At 45.8% G+C, this 23847-nt stretch overlaps 1 pseudogene; it reads right to left on the bottom strand.

Annotated features, from left to right (window-relative positions):
• Positions 1-15080: 15080 nt before the first annotated feature.
• On the bottom strand, positions 15081-23290 carry LOC144168156 (uncharacterized; annotated as a pseudogene).
• Positions 23291-23847: the final 557 nt, after the last annotated feature.

Consider the following 23847-nt stretch of genomic DNA (forward strand, 5'->3'; position numbering starts at 1 on the left):
AAGAAAAATCAAACACTCCCTCCCTCCAAACCGATCATGCGGATCGCGAATGGTGCCGTACCCGCAGGCAACCTAAATTCCGAGCCAACAGCGACGCATGAACCTAACAGCCAACCATAGCTGCCTGCTACGCTGCTCATATGTACACAAACTCAAAATGGACTCAAAACTCATATGTACTTAGAACTCAAAATGTACTCAAAACTCAATTTGTACTCAAACTCAAAATGGACTCCAACTCAAAATGTACCCAGAACTCAAAACGGACTCAAACTCACAATGTACTCAGAACTCAAAATAGACTCAAACTCAAATTGTATTCAGAACTCAAAATGGACTCAAACTCAAAATGCACTCAGTACTCAAAATGTACCCAAACTCAAAATGTACCCAGAACTCAAAATGGACTCAGAATTCACTAGGTCTCAGGCGTACAAAAAATAAACCGGACTCAAACTCACTCGGGCTCACTCGGCTCAAACTCACTCAAGCTCAAAGTAACCCTGCCACAATAGCCTCGCGCTGACTCAAACTCAAACTCATGCGTGAGTTTGAGTCCAAATGAGTCTGAGTGAGTGGACGCATGAGTGAGTTCACTGACCTCGGGCTAGGAGTATTAAGGTGAAAGGCCGACCACAAACGGTGGCCGTAAGGAGCCCCGGTCAAGCTCCGGCGGATGGGCTTCCTGTCTGTTTAACTGACAGGGAGCTCCGGGACCTCTTCCGCAATCAGGGTAGGGCTGACAAAGCAAGTACCCACGTTCCCTGCTTTTGTACTATATTATATGGTATTTTCTATACTCCCCATCTAAACGTGATCGGTACCTGAAAAGGGGTCGCACCTAAGTTTCATTTACATGTCTTTCAAACACTGTGTCTTTAACAACCGCGAACAACTATTCTCGTTTTCTTGTGATGGAGTCAGCTGACCCTACAAAACCTGTCGCTTCACTGCCTGTATTCCTGGTCTCGAAATTTCTGCAAGCACATTAGGTGAAAAGTATCAAGCTAAAAAGCTCAGGACAGGAGAAATCCTTTTCGAATACTGAACAACAATCCCGCAAACGTCTTGCCCAAACTCGCATCCTTAATCTGGACATCAGGGTCACGCCCCACCGGAGCATGAAGGAGTTCCCAGCGTGTGATTTCAGAGGCAGATCTTCTTACAAAAACATATTCCGACTTTCTTAAAAGGTTAAATGACCAGGTCGTCAAACCCGTGCATCACATCACAATGAGCAGGGATTATAAGATAATCCCCACCAAACAGATTACCCTTACTTTTGATCGACCGGAAATTCCACTATATATAAAGTCAGGCTACATCCGATGCTCCCTTCGCCTGCACATACTGAAGTCGCTCTACTAATTCAAGTGCCAGCGGTTCCGGCACAGTGCAACTTTTTGCCGTGGCAAAACAACCTCTGCGTAATGCGCCGTGCAGGCTGTGGTGGCAACCACGTCGCTTGGGGTAGGTGCTGCGTCCGCATTTTCTCCTCCACCGGCCCAAGGTATACACCGGCCCTCGCACGCCTTACTGCCTGTGCCATCTTTGGTGCTCCCCACGCCGTCGGCACTGGCTGTGCAGGCAAAGCACACCCGAAAGGGTACCAAGGCAAGGGGGCCCAGTCCGCTGGGCACCCCCTTGCCTTCATATGATGTTGACATAGAACGTCGAACCGTTCCGGCTTGCGTCACTGCGGAAGGAACGGGCTGCGACGTCCAGGCCCTTAGAGATGGGGAAAAAACCCCTTCCAAGACTGCAAGCCCCGAAGGTCGACAAATAAACACGCACATATTCCAGTCGCTATAAACTTTAATAAAACGACAAAATATCAAGCAATGGAGCTGCAGAGGCCTTTTTAAGTATCTTGATGATGCCTAAGAGTTATTGCATTCCAATCTGCCAAGTGTGATGTGTCTCCAAGAAAGCCATTTGAACTCCAGGCACACAAATTTCTTGAATAGTTACATGGTGTTTAGGAAGGACAGAGATGGTGGTCGCACATCCTCGGGTAGTGTGGCCAAGATTGCACGAAAATCCTTGGCGTTCCAGCCTGTCCAACTACAGACCATCCTAGACGCTGTGGCCATTCGAACCATAATCTTTAATAGGCCCATAACACTATGGTCTTTTCACATCCCTCCTGACTTCCAGATCTCGAGTTCAGATTTTGAGGGTCCGGTAGATCAGTTACCCGAACCTTTTATTCTCATAGGCGACTTTAATGCGCACACAGCTCATTGGGGCTGTTCTCGCAGGCATGCCCGAGGTCGCCTGATAGAGGAGTTCCTAACATCACCGGGGGCGTGCCTTTTCAACAAAAAACAGCCTACATACCATAACTTAGGACACAATAGATACTCAAATGTTCAATTGGCTATTGGATCTGCAATTCTCTTTCCATGTCTTGAGGAGGCTGTGGGCACAGACCCATATGTTAGTGACCACGTCCCCACTTCTCTAACATATATAGTAAAGGACCAAGCAGTTTATCTTCCCATGATAGGTTCAAAGAAGGAAGAGCAATCTGGAACACAATTACAGAGACATTCAAACTACACCATAATCATATTCATACAAACTACACCACACATCTATAAGACACCTACACGTGGAAGAAGCTACCCAACTCCTCACAGCGCACGTCCTCGACGCCGCTGAAAAGTGTATGCCCCACCCCTCTGGTGCCCCGCACAACCAGAAGAGGCCATGGTGGAACGAGAAGTGTAGGCGGGCGCGAGAGACCCAGAACAAGGCATGGGGTATCCTTCGCCAGTACCCCACGTAAGAGAACCTCCTTTTGTTTAAAAGGACAAAGGCGTTAGGAAAACGTGCGAGGTGAGGCAAAACGAGATAGTCGGCGTTCATTCATAACAACAGTAAACTCCTCCACTGACACAAGAAAAGTATGGACACGAATACGCAAACTGAAGGGACAACAAACACGCAGCCTGCCTCTGGTCAGCACAACAGGGGACACACTAGAAGACCATGCTGACACAACCGCACACTTCCAACACGTGTCCAGTTCAGGACACTACAACACCACTTTTATTATTTACAAACAATCGGCCGAAAAAAAGCCTATATTAGATAACAATAGGTAAACATCATCTTATATTTCAGAGTTTTCCCTGTATGAGCTGAGGGCTGCTCTGAGCACGTGTAAATTCTTAGCCCCAGGCCAAGACAACATCACATATACAATGATGCAACAGCAACACGCAGACACACTTGAAACACTTCTACATCTATATAATAAAATATGGCTTTCGGGGCACATTCCAAAATCTTGTAGGTAGGCCATAGTAGTGGCTTTCCTGAAGGAGGGAAAGGACCCGTCGTCCCCGTCAAGTTACCGTCCCAAAGCCCTTACAAGCTGCCTGTGCAAGCTCGTCGTGAAGATGATAAATCGCAGGCTCCTGTACTTCTCTGAGTACAACGGTCTTTTCGAGAGCTGCCAGTTAGGCTTCAAGGTAGGGCGATCGATGAATGATCAACTTGTCGCACTTGACTCGTACATCAAGGATGCCTTCGAGCATAAACAGCATTGTGTGACTATTTTTCTACCTCGAGAAGGCCTACGACACCGCTTGGCGTTACGGGGCCCTTAGTGAACTCAAGTCATTCGATCTATCGGGTAACAGGCTAAACACCTTTATTAGTTACTTGTCAGAGCGGACGTTTCGAGTGAGAGTCCGCAGCGCACTTTCAAAGGTTCAAGTGCAAGAAAATGACGTGCCGCAAGGTGGCGTGTTAAACTGCACTCTCTTCGTAATTACGATGAACTCTCTTTTGAAAGGCATTGCCACCTACAATCTCTTATTTCATGTATGTAGATGACGTCCAGATATCACATAAACCATATAATATGTCTATCTGGGAACGTCAAGTCCGGCTTGATGTCAAGAAACTTGCCGGCTGGGCAGACAAGGATGGTTTTAAATTGAGTCCTGCAAAATTCCCCTGAGCTGTGTTCTCCAGAAAGCGCGGGGCCCATCCGGACCAACACATTACTCCTAATGGCGTGTCGCTTACTGTGAACAAGGAGCACAAGTTTTTAGGTGTAGTGTTTCCCCACAAACTCACATTCATTCCGCACATCAAGAAACTTAAGCATAAATGTCTCGAGAAAAAGAATGTATTAAGGTCCTCTCACCAATCGTATGGTTCCAACAAAGAACTCCTGCTACGCCTGTATACTGCTTTGTGCTTTGGTTGGGTCTCGTTTGGGCTATGGCAGTGTGCTGTATGGGTCGGCGACAAAAACAGCGTTACGAACGCGCGATCCAGTGCTACACTTGGATCTTCGTCTTGCATCGGGTGCTTTTCGCACTATCCCTGTCCAAAGTCTGTATGTCGAGTGCAACAAGTGGTGCCTTGAGAACCAACGGACATACAAGGACTTGCTTTATGCTTTTAAAATTCCATCAATGAATAACCATCCTTTTTGTACTGCCTTAACAATACATCCACATCCCTGCTCTCTTTATAAATCGCCCACCCGTTCCTCTGCCTTTTCCGAATATAGTGAAAGAGCGAGCCTCTGAACTCAACGCTTCGTTTTTAGATGTGTAGAGATCATCCTTTTTAAACATTTTACCGACTTGGCAAGTTCGCCCTGGGTCGTGTGTTATTTCTTTCATGAAACTTTACAAAAATCAGGTACCACGAGCTGCAATACTGCAGCACTTTCTGTATCTGCAATTTAAATACCCATGTGCAGTATTTTACAGTCACGCTTCTAAAACCTCTACAATGCTGTCCTGCGCTTCTCATGGTCCAAATTTCAATGCGGCTAGAACCTTGAGCATACACACAACCATTTTGCTGCCGAACAGTATGGAATTTTACTCATTGTACGAAACATTCTTAAAAATTAAATTCCCAATTCCATCATATATACAGATTTTTTAGTGTTGTTCGTGCACTACCATTGCACAAGCACCCCAAAACCACATAGTCCATCTTGTGTTCAACACCTTTATGTCCATCTATGCAGAAAAGCATGAGCGTCTCCTCTGCTGGGTCCCAGGATACTCTGGGATCACTGGCAACGAGTTGGCAGACGAGAAGGCCGCTGCTCCTTCACTGGAAAACGCTGTAACACATAACAACGGTACCATATACACACCTCAAGCTACACATAAGACCACACTTGCGCAGATGGCGGCCTACCCACTCGAATGAACAGACAGACAAGAAACTACATGGCCGTATTGAGGTATGGCTACATTCAGGTGAATTTCACACTTTCCTTCGCATATAATAAAGCCACACTTGGGACTGTACACAACGACTCACAGAAAAGACACACGGAAGCGCCTTGGCTAGGCTACGGATAGGGCACATGCATGCAATGCACTCATATCGGCTCACCGGATCTTCTAGACCCCAGTGCAGCTGGTGCGGAGAGGCCCTACCCGTAGTTCACGTACTCATTCGTTGCAAGGCACTCGACACCACACGACGCAAACATTTTCATGGACTGTGCAGACAACACATCCCGCTACACCCATCACACTTCTTGGCCGACAACCCAATGTTTTCTCACAAGCGTGTTTTTCAGTTTTTATCAAACATGAAGATTTTACAGCTTCATTCATATCGTGCATACTCACACTGGCCCTATACAACAGCAATCTTCATGCATTTGCGTCACTTTTCTTTTTACTCGACAATTTAGTATATAATTGCACATTTGTCCTCATCCAATAACTTTGTCACTGGTGCTCTTTGCTCTCGTTGGCCTTGCGCCGTTAAACTCAAACCACCATCCTCATTGTACAATCCCGACGTAGCATTGTGTACAAATTTCCTATGGCATGTGGCAGGCCCTCATCGGCCATACCGGCAGGTGCTTGAACGTTCGCCTAATAGTTTGCCAGCTTGCCGCTCCCTGTACGAAATGTATCTCGAGAAGCCCGTGTTATCCTCTGTACGACCTCATGATTGTTTTGTATTTTCACCGCTCTGGTCTGACAAGAGAAATTGTGGAAGAGGCGTTGATAATATGGTCTCTTGATCGGTGCGTTAGCAGGTCGTCTTTGGCTGTATCTAAACTTGACCTTCGTTTTTTGTCATAGGCGCCACACGACTGTTTTTCTTCTTTCATCTATCGTTTTGATGTTTGTGTTCCTTTCTGTTAGGTCTAGCCAGATGTGCTGTCCTCCGAAGACCCCCCTTCAACGTATTGCACATTCAGATTTAGGTGCTCCGAAAGCAGAACGGGCTGCAAGCGAAACCGAACAGTCTTTCCAAGGTACAGTAGAGACTTGTGAGGCCGACTGTTGGTTTTTCATGCAACTGTTGTTGGGAGGGGGTGGTCTTGCTAACAAACAAAAATGTCGTTTTTCAGTCCGACCGTTTTCTTTCAACGCCACAAAGAAAAGTCGTTCTGAGGTATTTAAAAATGCTGTGACATTCTTTAATTTTGTTTTACGAGCTTGTGAAATACTAAGGTCTTAGTCACCTCCGCTATATCAGCCTTTACTTTTCTGTTTGATTCTTTATTTTATTTGTAAATTTGTAGTGCAACACATTTGACGTCAGGACAATGTTGACTCTTTTTGGCTACATGTAGCAGAACTCAATATTTTTATTTACTTTTTATCTATAGTAAAATTTGGCATTCTCTTTATTCCAAACAAATAATAACAAATCTGTTGAGATGCTGCCGATGCCTCTGCCGTAGAAATTCTTGAGAGGATTGGGGCAAGCAGCATCAATTTTATGTTGTTTTATTTGTGGTTGGCTCTTTTTCCCCCAGATGGCAGCCTAGCGCAAGCTTTCTTAAAATTTTGTTTTTTTCCAAGAACAACACCACAGTGCAACTTACTGCCTACGATATAAAATTTCAGCTGTCCTTGGAATGTCGCGTTAGTCAATATTCCTTTGCTCTGTTAGGTTTGTCTGAACGCTCCGTCCTATAGTGCCCACTTATTGGCTGTATAACGGTGATTATATGTACATTGCCATCTATAGGATCGGGCACTGTTGTGCTGGATGGAATAGCTAAGTGGGTATGGGTGTATATGCATTTCCCGTCCATAGAAGTGTTGCACTTATAATAGCTGATCTCTAATTAACCACTCCTGCTATAACCCTTAAAGGGCTGTAGTTCATACAAATACAAACATACATACATACATACATACATACATACATACATACATACATACATACATACATACATGCATACATACATACATACATACATACATACATACATACATACATACATACATACATACATACATACATACATACATACATAAATTGAAGCCTAAGTCAAGGAGAGCCGTCACACAGGAGGGGCGTCTCAGAGGTAGACGGTACAGAGCGTTTATTCCGAGCAGAACCCAGAACTGCAGCACAAGAAAAGATGATGAGGATTGGTATAAGAAAGATGAGGTGCGACGTTGTGATGATAATGGTCGTGAGAAGCAGACAAAATACACGGTGAATTGGCCACAACAGTACAAGGGCACATGTTCATGTCTCCTCGAAGTGGGCACTAGTGCGTCAAGCAGGTTGATGCTCACAAAAATAAATAAATAAATAAATAAATAAATAAATAAATCAATAAATAAATAAATAAATAAATAAATAAATAAATAAATAAATAAATAAATATTTCAAAATCTAAGACCAAGCCGCAAGCGATTGCCAAGCTAAAGCTCTAAAAGCCTTCCAACTTTAGCTTACCAGGAACGAACTGCTTCATTGGGTACTTACTGGCAAAGGTATAATCGCTACGTCAACACCGATGCTTGTTGCGCACGGAAGTGTGAGGCAGGCGTTTCCAATGGTGTCAACAACGAGACAAACGTTCCATAGGTGATCCGCTTCTTCATCTTCGTTAGAAACAGCGAGGCACACGCACACACACAGAACACACACATACACATCAACAACGCACAACACAGCCCCAACAACACACACACGCACGAACCACGCACAAAAGCAGCACACACAGAAAACAACACACACACACACACACAACACAACACACATACAACACTCACAATACAAACCACACAACACGCACACACGCACGCACTACACACACAGAGAACACAACGCAAGCCAATGCCCACACACTGTCTATTACATCGTGTTGTATGGTTTTTTGACAACTTAGTCCCCGTGTGCAACAAAATTGCAGATATAATTACTGTTCAACAAAACTTAGTACCAAATAATGTTGTCAGAATTATCCCTGAGCCTGGAGGGAATGCATGAGTTCCGTGCTAAAGGTTTCCTTCTGCTTGGGCAGGTGGGCTGAAGGAACAAGGACAGGGGGCCCTTGCGCGTTTTGGGATACGCAGCAGGCATTCTTGTGCGTCCCTGTCGCTAGATTGTCCTAACGGTTGCGAAAAGGCAATATTTGAGCATGTCAGCGCAGTGCCGGTTAGGGTACGAATGAATTGATTGGAATGGTGATAAAGTTAGGGGATGGAATGGTGACGAAGGGTTATATGGCTCCTAGGGTAGGTGAGGAAGGTTACCTATAATGAAGAAACCAGAGGAGACGACGACCAAGCCAATTCACATGAAGACAAGTGCGCTGTGCCACGAAATATGAATCCACTTTATCTGAAACTGAAACAAAAGACTATGCAGCCTCAAAGGAAGAATATAATGACAGACTGAAAATGGCGCAGGGGACACTAGTCGAAAAGCGCAAAAATAAAGGTTAAAATCATTAAAAGGTAAATACTAAAATGAGTGAGCAAGAACAATACAAAGCAATGAAGATAATGAGGATGGCTGTTGTAGAAATCCAGTTTGTGGTTTCGCGTGGTAATAAATGAGGTGTAGAAATTTAATTTATGCTAAATCCTTCAAATGGGATCGTACGGCAAAAAGAGTTAACGGTTGAGTGCGATATGCTGTCCCAGAGTTGGGCGAAATGTTTATGCCTTGATTTATCAGGTGTCACACATTGAATTAAAATGTGAATCCCGGATACGTGTTCTCAACACCTGCTCCGCAAAGGCCTTGAAGTATGGGTGAGCCAGGAGGCGGCAGGAGCACGTGAGCTACAAGGAAAGAGCAAGGGAGACGTGGCGAGGCCAACGACTGTGCCTACCAAGCCTTGGCGGAAACGGGTCGACTTCGCATCAGCTGCGGCATTCTAGGCGCAGCACGAACCTGTGTTTATGACCCCAGCGGCGGCGGTTGGGCACATGCCGCCAACGTCAACGCTCCGTCGACCTTCCCTTGATGTTCGTGCCGAGACGTCCTGGGGCCTCCAGCGGCAGCGGCTACCAGGGGTATAACCACAGACCAAACGTCAGGACGCGTGGAGCCCACGCCGTCCAAGGAACGACCGAGCGCATCGAACGCCGCCATCGAAGCAAGAAAGGGACGGCTGCGACCATGTCGCGGCTACGCAACACCGGCTACGCTGCTACCATGTCGTGGCTACGCAGAAGGTGCGACACGTCAGCGCCGAGGACAGCGGGGTAGGCGACGCCTTTAGGGACCCAGTCCTAGAACGCAGCTAGGGAGTTGTGGTGAGGAAGAGTTAAGACTTGAGGTTGTGAGTGTATTTGGGCAAAAAGTGTAGAACTTTATTGTAGAGTGTTTCGTGTTCTCGTGTTGACCGTATTTTAGAATGTTTGGTTAGGGGTTGAATCGTTGGCAGTTTTGTACAATTTATATCTTGATTGGTTGGCTTTAGTGTTTCTCTAAGGGTGCAATAAATGTGCGCTGTGTTCAACGTGTCTACGGCCTTCCTGTGTCCATCTCTCTGAGCTGGTCAAGACAACCTCACCATCCGTCATGTCACAACCAGCACACTGTCACAATCAGATTAGAGGCGGATTCAGGCTTCAGTGATGCAAAATATCTAAACCTTAGTCTGATATAATTTCTGGGAGACGTTTGGGATGATAACGCAAACGATGCAGAGTTAGTCGGAACATTGTGGACTTTCGACAATATGATTTTCCGCAATACGATTCATAACAAAAATATCATGCTTCTGCCGTGAAATTGTTGGTATATAAATTTATGGTTTACAGTTCGGTTCTACTACGCAGTTCTACTACGAACAGTGGTAGAACGTTTTAACGCATCGCTGACAAATTCTGCAGACTCATATTTCTCTTGTATATGCATTGTCTGCTACAAAATAGCAGTTTGTGGTGCCCAGTCTTCCTCAAATAGCGTGAATAACAAGTCACGTGATAAAGCGTGAAGATTCCGCGCTGCTACAAAGCAGTGACAAAGTTCTCAAGGTGTAAAAAACATGAGGCAGAAAGTGAAGAAGCGTCCTGTTTTAACCTTAGGGAGAAAGGCACAAGAAAAGATGTATGACTTAAAAGAAGTTGTGATGTGGATGTATTGTTAAGTACTTGTTTAAAATGTTGGTGAGTTGTTGGTGGAATTTGAACAGTATATACAAAGTCCACGTATTTTCGCTCGTACCCTTAGGGCCACATGTCACACTTGACTTCTGCTCTCAGCATAAGGCTGGCGTCGAAAGAACCAGGCGGAAACTGAACCCCAACGGCTGCACTGGGTCGAGCACCTTTCTCTTTCTTACCGATATAAAACCAAAATTCTCACAACTGCGTGCCTACAAAGCATTCACAACCTCGAACACAAGCGGTTTCTCAGCTTCGTAGTAATATGAACACAGGACCCCGAGAATATTCACTTTTTACACTTTGGTTTTTTTTTCGATGTCTAGGATAAAAGTAACTTTTTAAAAAGAACTATGGCTAAAAACTTCTCTTCCATTTTGAACGAACTAGAGACACCGTTGCGCTTGATGTATGGATCACGCGGCATGCTGCGTGCGTATTTCATTGAACAGAAAACAAGTTCTGTTAACTGGATTTAGCTTAAAACTGTTTTCATACGTCAATGCCGATATTTTACTGACAATTAGCTGTACCTGACCAGCGTAAATTCAGAGATTACCTGATTTAAAAGACGCTCGTCGTCTACATATATTGAACAGAAAGTGGTTAGTGGAAGTGCCTTGCCGAATGAGTTCATCGTAACTCTAAGCAATTTTCAGCTTAGACTACCACCCTGGTGCATGCCTTTGACCTGCACATGAAACTTTAGGAGTGATGAACCAAGTCGGACATAAAATGTCTGTACAGGCATTAAACTCTCAGAAGTGTGACACATGATAACCAAAAGACGAAATGACCTGAGGTCGCTAAGAATGCAATAACGCTAAATGGTGTCATAAGCCTTCTCAAGGTCAAAACCACCGCTACAGTAAACTGTAGCGGTGGTTTATTTATGGACAAAGGCATCAGTGATGTACGAACGATTCATGTGTCACAAATCGACCATTTCTACATCGCCCCAACCGGAAGCATACCTGGCGACTCTCGAGAAGATCATTGTACTTTAAAAGCTACTCCTATTGTACTCCTAAAAGCTAGTCCTAAAAAGTCTCCTATTGATCATCTTCTTGGGCAGCAGACACAGGCAGCTTGTCAGGGCGATTGAACGATAATTCATTGAATGCTAAAAGGGCTTTTGGAAATCTAAAAGACGTCTACACAAGTAAAATCCGTCTTCTTGGAGACGTCTCGAGCAAGAAGATATTTATTCAAGCCGTCCTGAAGAAGTCCTGTAGCTCTGCTAATGTGACGATAACAGCCATCTATATGGGTGCATGAGAGACGTCTACACCACTCCTTGCAAGACATCTCGGAAACTAGTTTCTAACATCTAAATAGCTTCTTGTAGAGGAGTTTCAAGAACGGTTCAAGAGGTTTCAAAAACTTGTTGCAAAAACTATTAACCATGTTTACTTAATACTTCCTCAGTGGCAGCCATGACAGGCTTTATCTGTACTCACAGGCGAAGTGCAAATATTACCACAAGCTCTCCTCACAATTGGGACACCAAGCGGCGGCTTTTCGCGCACTCCCTTTGACTGCCCGCTGTTATCCGAATAAATATCTTTGGTTAAACTAGCATACACTTTAAATGATACTTCGTCAAAGAAGGGCTGGCGGTTGTCGAGTGTCCTGAAAGCAACGATTGTGCATGTCAATGGTTGAAAGCTTAGGGCAATATCCATACTTGCCTGTGTGAACAGAGAAAGCATCAAGGGGTCAGCACAACAGGTGGTCATGTTAGCACAACATAGACAGGAGGTATTCGCGTTAACTCACAATAATAGAGATGCTTGATGCCAGCTTTGATTTGACCTCAGTAAATACCAGCTTTTCTTCATGTCTACACCAAGTGATGCGAATTTCAACAAGTAAAACCAACCTGTGATATTTTGAAAACCAATCTTCATTTTAGTACAGCATTGGCACCACACTGGCACCAACTACAGGAGGAAGTTTTTTCAGAAAATGCAACTTTCATCAAGCTATTCATCCATGAGCAGGGATGGCAAATTTTTGTGGCAGGCATCAGATGTAGGGCTTGATTTCGGGAATCCCAGCGTCTTTGTTTCATGGCTCCACCTGTGTTGCCTTATGCGAGCAGGACGCCTGAGTAGAACATATAGTACCATGTCACTGACAGAGTGCACAAATGGAGAATAGTACCAGTAATTATGCAGAACTACAGCCGCCGGATAGGACACAGCTGGATAAGTTGCTCATATCAATTTCAATATTTCAATTTCAATATCAAGTTACTCTGAAGGATTCAAATGGTCTCACTGTGCCCAATGAATTATGTCCTGATATTCTGAACAAAACATTTAGTGACGTTTTTGTCGAAGAACCACCACTTGATGAGCCCTGCACAGTTTCTAGTTGCACAATAACGCACCCAAGCGAGCCTATAACCGTCACTGTTGCAGGTGTACTCCGCGCTATTGACAGGCTCCCTCTAAACTCCAGTCCTGGACCGGATGGTATCAGTACAAAACTGCTGAAACTAACTTCCCATGTATCATCGTTCTTGTTGTCCTTAATATTTCAGCAACCACTGGATACCGGCTGCCTTCCTGATGATTGGAAGTTTGGTCATGTTGTACCCATATTTAAATCTGGTGAGCCATCCTGTCCAAGCAATTACCGCCCGATATCACTCACACCAGTTTGTTGTAAGCCTCTAGAGCATATAATTTACTCTCACTTAATGTGCCACCTTAATGCAAATAATTGGCTTTTCGAAAATCAGCATGGTTTCAGGTACAAGCACTCCTGCCAAACGCAGTTCTTCGAACTAACCACAGATTTGCACGATTCTTTGCACAGATCACTTTACACCGACGCAATATTTATCGACCTGTCTAAAGCATTCGATCGTGTACCCCATAAACGGCTAATTAGGAAAATAAACAGACTCAAGTTAGATAAAAAAACCAGCCAATGGATTAATGAGTTTCTATGCGGTCGTACTCAGTCAGTACGTATAAATGATAACCTATCTAATTCCTGTCCAGTTATATCAGGGGTTCCGCAAGGATCGGTGTTGGGCCCCTTATTATTTCTTATATATATTAATGACATAGCCAATATTATTATTTCAACAATACGGCTGTTCGCCGATGACTGTGTGATTTATATCAAATCTGCACTGCGGGTGATGTAGCGATTCTGCAAAAAGATTTGCATACCCTCGCGGAATGGTGTCGCGTATGGAAAATGGAAATAAATGCAGAAAAAACCAAACTCATGACTTGTTCTTCCCTGTTAAACCCTCCGTCTAACATATATACGCTGCGCAGTAGCATAATTGAACGAAGCCCTGTTTTCAAATACCTCAGTGTCATTTTCACATCCGATTTAAACTGGAATATGCACATAGAACATATCACTAATAAGGCACTGAAAAAGCTTGGTTTTCTTAAGCGCCGTTTATATCTAGCTAATAGTGACACAAGGCTTCGCGCGTACATTTCCATTATCCGAGCTACACTCGACTACGCCTCAGTTATTTTGCACCCTCACACCACCTCCCTTACAGATCGTATCGAATCCATCCAAAATACGGCGGCCCGTTTCATTTTGCGCACCTACTCTCCTTATCAAAGCGTTTCGGCATTAAAACAGTCACTTAACCTTCCGGATCTGAGCACGCGCCGAAAATTTTTCCGGTTGTCCCTTTTTCATTCTCTCTACTATTGCAGTTTATCTTTTTCGATAACTCAGATCCTTCCCGCCCCTTACGTGTCCACCCGCAATGACCATACATGCAAAGTTGCTCCCATATTTGCCAGGACAAAAAAACATCAAAACTCCCCTCTGGTGTTGGCTATACAGGAGTGGAACGTTCGTCCTCAAAATATTGTCTCTCTCACTAACACCTCTGCTTTACAATCTGCGTTGGGTGCGTTTTTAAAAATATAAGATATTTTCACATCTATTAGATGTACAAACGTAACTTTTGTCAGCCCTTTGGTTTCTGTGCTTTGTTTTTTTGTTATTGGTGGTGGTGGTGTTGTTTTGAACAGTGAATTTTCTCTAAAACTGACCCCCGCGAGTGCCTGGTTCAGTGGTGTCATGCACTGAAAATGTTAATTGCCATCTTACTCTCTCTCTTTCTCTAAGTTGTTTTTGTAAATTGAACCTTTTACACAGATATGTGTCTGACTGCCGTTAGTAGTTTGTATTCATATGTGTTGAGTTGCGTTGTTTGAATTGCATCCCCCCCTATGTAATGCCCTTTTGGGCCTTTAGGGTATTCAAAATAAATAAATAAATAAATAAATAAATAAATATGCTTTAGATCTACAAATAGCTACTACAAAAGAAGTATAAGAAAGAAAATTCCAGTAATCTGTATTATTTACCAAAATTAATCTCTGAATGAATTTATTGCCAGTAAAATCAAACATATCCACTACCAGCAAGCGTAATTTATCACATGTAGTCACCGAAATGCCCGAAGGTGTGCGGGAACTAAAGAGAGGACAAGTAGATAGAGAGGAGAGGCGAAGTGAGGAGTATTGAAAGAGGGTAAAAAATAAAAAGATAAGAAATACACACACACACGCACGCACGTACGCACACCCACGCACGCGCATGCACATACACACACACAAAAAAGGAGCTAAACAAAAAAAAACCTCAGATCATCTCTCTATTCCCAAATCACTGGCCTGCAAACCCCATTGCGGGGAGGAGTCCCTACGCGTCCAGGTACGAGTCCAGGCCCTTTTGGGCTAGGTTGCGCTCACTAGTACAGTGCGGCAGCCACAGCAGCTGGTCCAGCGGTCGACTTACCGCCCTGCGGCCAGCAGCTTCGGCCCCCTTCTCGCAAACTACAGGCACTCAAAGAGCAGGTGCAGCAAGGACGGCACAGCCCACCCGGCCAGCCACAAAGACGTGGCGGGTGGCACAGCACTGCCGTAGGGGACTCTTGTTTCGGCCCGTCGCAGCCAGTCGATGGACCCAGAGCCGGATGCTCTGCCGGCTCTGTAGAATGGAGATTAATTTAATTCATGCATGATCACCTTTTTCTCGTCTACTTCAATTGTTGTCGCTGTGGGAATTTGAAAGCAGATTAAGTCCACAAATCAGGGCAATGACTCGTGTCGCGTTCAAAATACTCAAATTAAGCCACTCATCGCAGCGCGCGGACGAACAGCCGGTGCGGTGGGGAGGCGAAAACGTGGCGAGGCGTTTCGAAAGGAGATTGATTTATTCATAGCATGATCACCTTTTTCTCATATACTTCCATTGTTGTCGCTGCGGTAATTCATAAGCATATTAAGTTCACAAATCAGGGAAATGACTCGTGTCCCGTTCAAAATAGTCAGATTAAGCCACTTTTGGCAACTCGCGCTGGAACAGCCGGTGCAACTGGAAGGCAGGGAGGGACTTCCGTTGTCGTTCTTAAGTTGCACCCGAATATAGTTGGCAAGCGGTATGAGACACCACTGTGCCTTATACACAAAGACGAGACTTCCTTCAGAGAGCCATGTTTGCTTGTAGCATTGCTCAGTCACATTGCTTCGGGAAGTGCAAAAGGGCCTGAAAACGTTCGCTTTTATTTATCACGCGCGCACTTAATATTGAAAGACTGAAACACATCAGCATTTTTATGTTTTGTTACAATGAAACATCTTGGGCCTGCAAGAAAAAGTCGAATTGCAACAGAAGGTACACGCAGAAAGTGGTTAACTGCTGCGAATAAGAAATTGAAACGATATACTCGAACTTGTGGAAGCACGGCTCGGTATACTTTCACAAGAACACGTTGATCAGCAACACCACATTGGTAGCTTTGCTCCTATCCACAGCTTAAAAGGCACCAAGAAGGAGGGGACCAGAAGCTGGCAAAAACACGGGATAATAAATTGTACACAATTTAAGCACTGTGCCAATTTTAAATCAAGATAAAACTTTTTGCCTTAAGGTTAACAAGCATGCAGCAGGTGATTACTACTGTTAGATATAAACATCCTCAACTAAAAACAAAAATCTCGAAAGGTCACTCACCAGCAAAGGTTTTTTATCAACTCATCCTCCTAAAAATGTTAAACTGGTGTAGAGCACTGCATTCAACATGCGCACAATATTTCCGGAAGATCTGATGCCGTTCTTTGCTCAACTGTGCGTTCGCAGCAATAAAGCACTAGTGTTTTATTGCTTTTGTCGTTCAGGCATTTGTCGTTCAATTTCAGGCCTGCGTCCTTGACTTTCTGCAAGACCGTTGTCACGTTCGAAAGATGTTCTTCTGCACTTTTCCCAAAACCTATCACAGCATCAATGTAGAACAACACACCAGGGCAGCCATCAAGAATTGTGGCCATCATCTTCTGAAATGCCGCTGGGGCGGAAGCTAACCCAAAACAAACTCTTTTGAACCTAAAAAGCCTTTCATGTGTAATGAAGGCTGTGAGGTCCCTGCTGTCCGGTTGCGAAAGAACGGTTGCAGAAGCCAAATCAAGTTTTGAGAAGTGTGTCGCACCTACCAAGGTATGAAGTTCCTCTGTATCAGGCAACGGGAAGCTGCCTGGTACAAGGCTCCCGAAGGCCTGGAAGCTGCCTTCGGGAGCCTTGTTAGGCTCCCGAAGGTCAACACAAATCCTGATGCTGCCATCTTTTTTGTCAACGACAACAATGAGCGAAACCCATTCAGAAGCATCGACACGTTCGATGATGACAAAGCCCAACAACCTGTGAAGTTCATCTGACACTGGTTCCCGAAGTGAACATGGAAGACGGCGAAGCTTCGAAGATACCGGTTGCACGCCTTGCCGAAACCTGACACGATGCGTGAACCGCTTAGCAAGGCCCAACTGAGGACTCAAAAGTGAACCGAAGTCGTGCGCCAAGGCTGGCGGAAGGTTTGCTTTCCTGGGTTGCGCTATTGTCTGCGTTGGAATGTGACAAAGTGTCGGGCCATTGACACGCGGCGGCGGGGAAACGGACGCGTGCAGGCACTCGAGAGTGGATCCCTGAATTCGAAAATGTAGAGCCTTAATGCCGTCAAGGCCAATGAGACAAGTTTCTTGGCCAACGATGTACAAAAGAACTGGAGCATAGCGCTCTTTAAATTGAACGTCTGCCTGGAAACAGCCTAGCACGGAAATTAAACGCTTAGGGTAGTCAAACAAGGTGATGTGGGGAGCTGGTTGGAGCACACCACTTTGAAAATGACGACGAAATTCTTGCTCCGACAAAATTGAAATAGAGGACCCTGAGTCAACAAGGAACACCAAATTGACATCCGCAACGCGCACGTGTACGTAAATAGCGCTGCGAGCGGTATGCTGCACAGTCAAAACTTGCTCAGCACCACCTGACAAAGTATCGTCATTGAATCCAACTTCACGAACCCTGCTTTGCATTTGTCGCTTGCGGTTGCATACTTTCTGAAAGGGCCCTTGATACCGCAAAATGAACACTCCTTTCCCTGCGCTGGGCACTGCGACGCTGATGCGCGGTGATTCCGCGAGCCACATCGGAAACAGTGCGGTGAAACGGACCTGCTATCTCTGTCTCGCCGAGCCCAGGCGGCACAGAAAGTGTGTCCTAAGACCGGCCCGTATATGACCGCTTTCTGGCATGTCCGGCCAGCATCCAGGTTCTGGCAGCCACTGATCATACGATGAACGGCCAACATTCGGCAACCAGCGCTTCGGTATTTCTCCGGCCGGCCGTGTTCAGACGCACAACGGCAGCTGCCCGACTGCCAGATATTCGGTTGCCTTTCGGCTGCCGATGTTGATAAAGAAATCGGCCGGAGTACGTCTTTAGGGCATCCGTTTTTCCTTCGGGAAGCGGTGTTCATCCGAAGCACGGCAAGCGACCGGCCACAGGATATCCGTATTCTTTGGAAGTTGGTGTTCCAAAGGAGACCGGCCGTAGCGCGTCTGCCGCGCGTTCGCTCTTTCAACGGTGAACCGCGCGTCCGGTGGCAGAATATTCGTTTTCTTTGGGCAGCCGGTGTTATAAAGGAGACCGGCCGACTTACGGCCTAATAATGTACGTTTTAAGAGCGAATGCTCTTTATAAGCGACCCCAAACCATCCACCGCCGGCGTCGGCGGCGGCGTCCGCAGTGCTTTTAAAGAAAAAACAGCATCCGGCGCCAGGTTTCGATCCGAGGACTTTGCGGGCCGCAGCGCGATGCGCTATCGACCAAGCCACAGACGCGACGGTGATATCAGTGTTAGACGCGCCTTATATCTTTAACGCATTCAAACTACGTCGTCAGCGGCGTGCGTTGGCGACTCAGCGGCGTTATAGCGGCTTGATAACTGCGTGGTGTACACGTGATACTACAAACCCGATGGAAGAGATGGAAGAGAAGGCGGCGAGGGGGTGGGCTGCGGGGGCCGAGCGCAAGCGCCGCAAGCGGGCCGACAACCGTGCATTCGCACTTTCACATTCTCCCCCTCGGGGAAATGCGGGGGAATTTTTTCATTCGGTTAGCGGTCCTCGGCATATTACGGGAAGCGATTGGCCGCAGAATGTTCGGCAACCGGTGTTCAAGAGGAGACCGGCCTTCGTAAGGTATCAGGTTATACGTCATCATACGAACAACGGCGCGCGTCTGGGCGCCGAGAGTTCACGCAGAGACGTGCTTGGAAGAAGACCCGCCGATCTAGGACTGGTTTTTCCCTGGGTGAAGAAAGAGCCGTTAGGGAGTCGAATGGTGCAGACTTGTTTTTCATCCGCTCGGTGTTTCTAGGTTTTAAATGAAGGAACTACGTTTGTCAAACCGTAATGAGCGTTCTAGGTGAACGGGCAAGGTGCAAGGACTTACTGGACATTACCAGGGAAACGTTGAGGCCATCGAAATGCCAGTTATTGCCGCAAGAAGACTGTGCCACACCGACGGGTGAGCTAAGCCTCCCCAGTCATAGCCGCTACAACGCCTCGCCCGTCGGCTTCGTCGCCGCATCATCTCGAGGCTATTCGCCCCCTCAAGAAATGGAGACCATTGGAGACATCGACCCGGCAGCGACGTCCAACCCGAGATGGCAGTGGTTCACCAAAATAAGTGGCCTTAAATGGTGTAGAGCAAGCGGCCACCACGCAGGAGCTGAACCGGCGCCATGTCAAGGACTCCCCAACAAAGAAAGGCAATGGCGCGCAAAAGAGCAAGTTTCTGGCTATTCTTCTCACAATAATACTGCGAAAAACAATGTGCACTATATTGTTTGTGATAACCGTTGAAGAGGGTAGCTCGTGCATTGGTAGGCTCAACTTCGTGCCATGCACTATGTTACTTCATGGGATTTTATGACTGCCTATTTAGAAACAACTGTTATTTTGAATTAGCCATTACAACAGAGCCTTGTCAATGGCGAATCCTGGATGTTAATTTAGTTGAGGTGCTTGAAATTGAGATTAGATACACGTGGGATATGACTCATTTGGGTGAACATAATCGCTAGCATCCTAGCAAACACTGATTTCGTCGGATTTTTCTTGCTCAACGCAGCTTGTTGAGTTCACGCACGATTTGGCTCTAGCAATAGATAAGCTTAAAGTAGCTGACCAATTTCTTGTACGGCAAAAAAGCATTTGACGGGGTTTCATATCACCTTCTTGTTAGTACATTGCGGGAAATAAACTGAATGAATCGGTTATTGCATGGATAGCCGAGTATATCTCTTTAAGACAGCAGTTGGTCGCTCTCAATGGTTGTCCGTCCGGATATGTTCCCGCGACCTCAGAAATTCCCCAAGGCTCAGTTGCGGGCCCTTTTTTTGTTAGTGTGGCCTCAAATCTTTGTTAAAAATGTTCGCGAATGACTGTGTAATTTACAGGACCATAGCGAATGAACGTGATTCCGAATACTTGCAGCATGATTCAAATTAATAACATCCTGTTGTGCTGGTTCAGAAAAGTCGTTGAATCTTAAAAAGTCTGTTAACATCAACTTTACAAGAACACCTTCATTCTAATTGACTGCGTATACAGTAAATTACCCTACTTTAGAACGGCTGGGGAATATAAATAACCAGGAGTTTATTTAACGAGTTGTTAGCGAAATAGGCACGTTCACAACATAAAAGTTACGGCTGCACGTGTTTTTGGCTTTCCGAGATAAAATTTCACCGAACCTCCACCTAACTTAACAGAACAACCGTATTTCACTCATGTGCGCTCAATGTAGGAGTACGCATGTGTTTTCTGGGATCCCCACTGCAAAGAGCTGGTTGATACGCTCGAAAACATACAGAATAGGGTAGTGCGATTCGTTCTTCGTATTGGCATGGTGAACTTAGGATGAGGGAAAGTAAAAGTAAACTTAAATGGTAAGACGGGAAAGATCATAGACGAAACCTGAGTTTGAAATTTTTTCGTCATATCTATCATTCCAAAACTGGAATAGAAGGGGAGAAATATATCCAAGCGCCATTCTACATATCCCAAAGTGTGATCGCTAGCTTGAAGCAAATTATTTAATTTCCTTTAAGGTGACGCCTTGCGCGATTCATTTTATTTTAGATCAATATGAGAGTGTAATTATCTTCCACGTATGATTTTATCCACTGTTTATAATGACGATTTTCACCGCGCTTTCTAGAATTATTTTGTTATTTGGTGTCATATTTGATGCTTAGTGTTATGTATCTCCCTGCTGTAATGCATGCAAGACAAGCAGGCATAAAATAAAAATAAATAAATAAATTAATTAATTATTATAACTGAACAAACCTATAAATAACCAAATAAATAAATAAAGAAATAAATAAATAAATGAATAAATAAGTAAATAAACTTGCGGAGCCCCAAGTTCGCCTCCGACGGGTTGAGAACCCTACGCGTTCAAACTTGACCAATGAAATATTTATTGCTTTATTCTTTGCAGTATGCAAGATTTGCTGTATGAATACTACAATTGCTAAGTTATTTGTTTCAAAGAAAACATGAAACTCTTGCCTTACGCCTTTCCTTGCGTGAACACAGAGGGATACAACTGCAGCCATCTAAAGAACGGCGTCATTCGCAACACGTCCAGAATTTTCTTAACTTAGTACGCCTTAGAGGAAAATTAAGTTCCTTTGGACTATTAAGGAGTGTGCACGTAACTCATGACAACAACATAAAAAATATATTGAAACTGAAAGTACTTCTTTGATCTCTTCTAGGGTCAGCCCTGTGAAAGATCATCAGAAAAGTTGATCGAGTAGAAAATGTCTTTGCAAAAAAATGGGCAAATACTGGACATACCTTTTGTGTGAAGCAAATTATAGTTTGCTGCTGAGTGTTTTGTGGAATACCGAAACGCTTCGTAAAGGCATTCGCACCGGTTTTATATACAAAAAACTGGCCAAGCAGCTGTTGTAAAAATAGTTGATTTAGTCATAGCATGAAAGTATTGTATTAAAACAAATTGCCTAAAAGCGGCACTTTCATCTTTGTGAAATTCAACCCATTAAAGTATGCGCATTCCGCCCCCCCCCCCCCCCCCCCATCTTTCCTTGTTTATTACAGGTAAGCCGCCCCACAGAAGATATCAGGACCTGCACAATACATCTATTCCAGCTCTGCAAAGAAATGAACATTTGCTGTATTCGACAGTAAAAGAGGCACAGCAATTAAAGGAACGACCATTTATGAGCTGTTGAATAAATTAGTTTTGGTGTAAACTGATGTTGATAATTAAGCCAGGCTGCGCTGAAGGCTGGACGGCTGGTGGTTGCGCGCGGGCTCACTTTGATGTGGGTGCAGTGGATCCAAAATGGTGGGTTTGAGCTGCTGGCAGCGCGATTGAGTCATCTGCTTGCGCTGCATGCAGTGGTCGTTCACCGGCCTCAGTACAGATAACGTACTGTGGCTAAACTACAATGCCCGTAGCACGGCCGAATTTCCGGCAGCTTTAGTCCGGCTGGAGTCCGACGACCGCATCTCTGCTGTCCTCCGGTGGCCGTACTTCGGCCGCACACGGGTGGCTTTGGGATGGCCAGAGCCCTACGGCTGGGATCTCGCCGTATGAACGTAAGCCGGTCGACTGGCCGACGGACACTGTCCGTTGGACAGTGATCGGAGTATGGCCGTATACGGCCAAAAGGCCCAAATTTGGACACGGGCCGAACATGGTTGCCGAAGAAAGGCCGGTCAGAAAATCACCGGCCAAAGTACACCGGCTTGAGTAAGGCCGAACAGTCCTGTGCTGCCTGGGAGGGGGGCGGTGCCCCTGCGGCGCACGTAAACCGCTCGTGCTCCTTGGAAAGTTCTGCTGAAAATGCGCGTGTGGTTGTGAATAGAATTTTTGAGATGGGAATACTGGAGACGACGCCGTACAGAAACAGGCTCGACGGAAGCAGAAAATTCCTTCAGCTCTTCAGCTGCTTGCTCAAACTGAAGAGGGATCCGCACTGCACTCTCGAACGAAAGGGAGGAACCCTCGAGCAGCAACCGTTCACGTACGCGGTTGGAAGCAACGCCGGCAAGAAATCTGTCCCGCAGAGCATCATCTTGTGAAGGGAACGAACAATGCGAAACGAGCTCCCGTAAAGCAGCAAGAAAGTCATGAACGGACTCGTCTGCCTGCTGGCTGTGGCGGTGGAAACGGTGACGCTCGACGACGACGTTGCACGACGTCGAAAACTGCTGCCGTAAGGCGATGAGTGCAGACTCGTGCTCGTCAGTACCGGGCGCGGGAGGCTTCTGTTGTACTGTCGGTGCTGCGGCACTTGCTGGTGCTGGTGCTGCGGCGCTTGACGCTGCAGGTAAAGTCCGGTAAATACGCTGCCCGTCCGCCCCCAAACAATGCAGAAAAATGGCCTTGCGTCACTCTGGTGGGAACTCAGCTGTTTCGGACGCTAGAAGGTAGACTGTTAAAGTCTGCTCCCACTGCTCCCATGGAAGTGACGGACGGCCAGGCGTCAGGAAGAACGGCGGCGGCGGTGCAAGCCCGGCGAAACTCATGGCGGGGCAGATCCGGACAATTCTGAAGGTAGCTTGACGTGTTGCGATCCCACCCTCGTCGCCAATGTGGTGTTTGCGAAGGTCGTAAGAAGCACCGGCAGCTCCACCGTACGAAAAACGTTTATTGTACACAACACATCAACTATATACATAAAGGACAGACGCGCGCCCTGGGGGTGAAATAACACTAAGTAAAACCGAAACTGAATATAACAGCCGGGCTATTAGTAGCTGCCAGGGGCGATGGCAAAGGGGATATGGTGCATGGACACAAAAACATGGGGAAGTGTGCGCTGGCCCATGGGGGTACGGCGCCGGGCTTCTAATACGTCCGAGAGGCCCTGCGCGACGAAAAACAATATGCCGTCTTGCCTACAATGCAGCAAATTGTCTCGGCGGGTCTCACAAGGGGGCAACAGCTCATCCAAGATAGATGAGTTCGTAAATGTGTGCACGAACTCGGAATACGCTGTACCACCGATAACTCCTGCGCGCGTTCTGGCCGCGCAATTGCAGGCCCCAAAACTGTGCAACTCACAATTTATGAGCGACCGCAA

This window comes from Haemaphysalis longicornis, unplaced genomic scaffold (genome assembly GCF_048455015.1).
Source record: "Haemaphysalis longicornis isolate Haplotype H1 unplaced genomic scaffold, Haemaphysalis longicornis Haplotype H1 scaffold_2, whole genome shotgun sequence".
In the NCBI taxonomy this organism is placed as follows: domain Eukaryota; kingdom Metazoa; phylum Arthropoda; class Arachnida; order Ixodida; family Ixodidae; genus Haemaphysalis; species Haemaphysalis longicornis.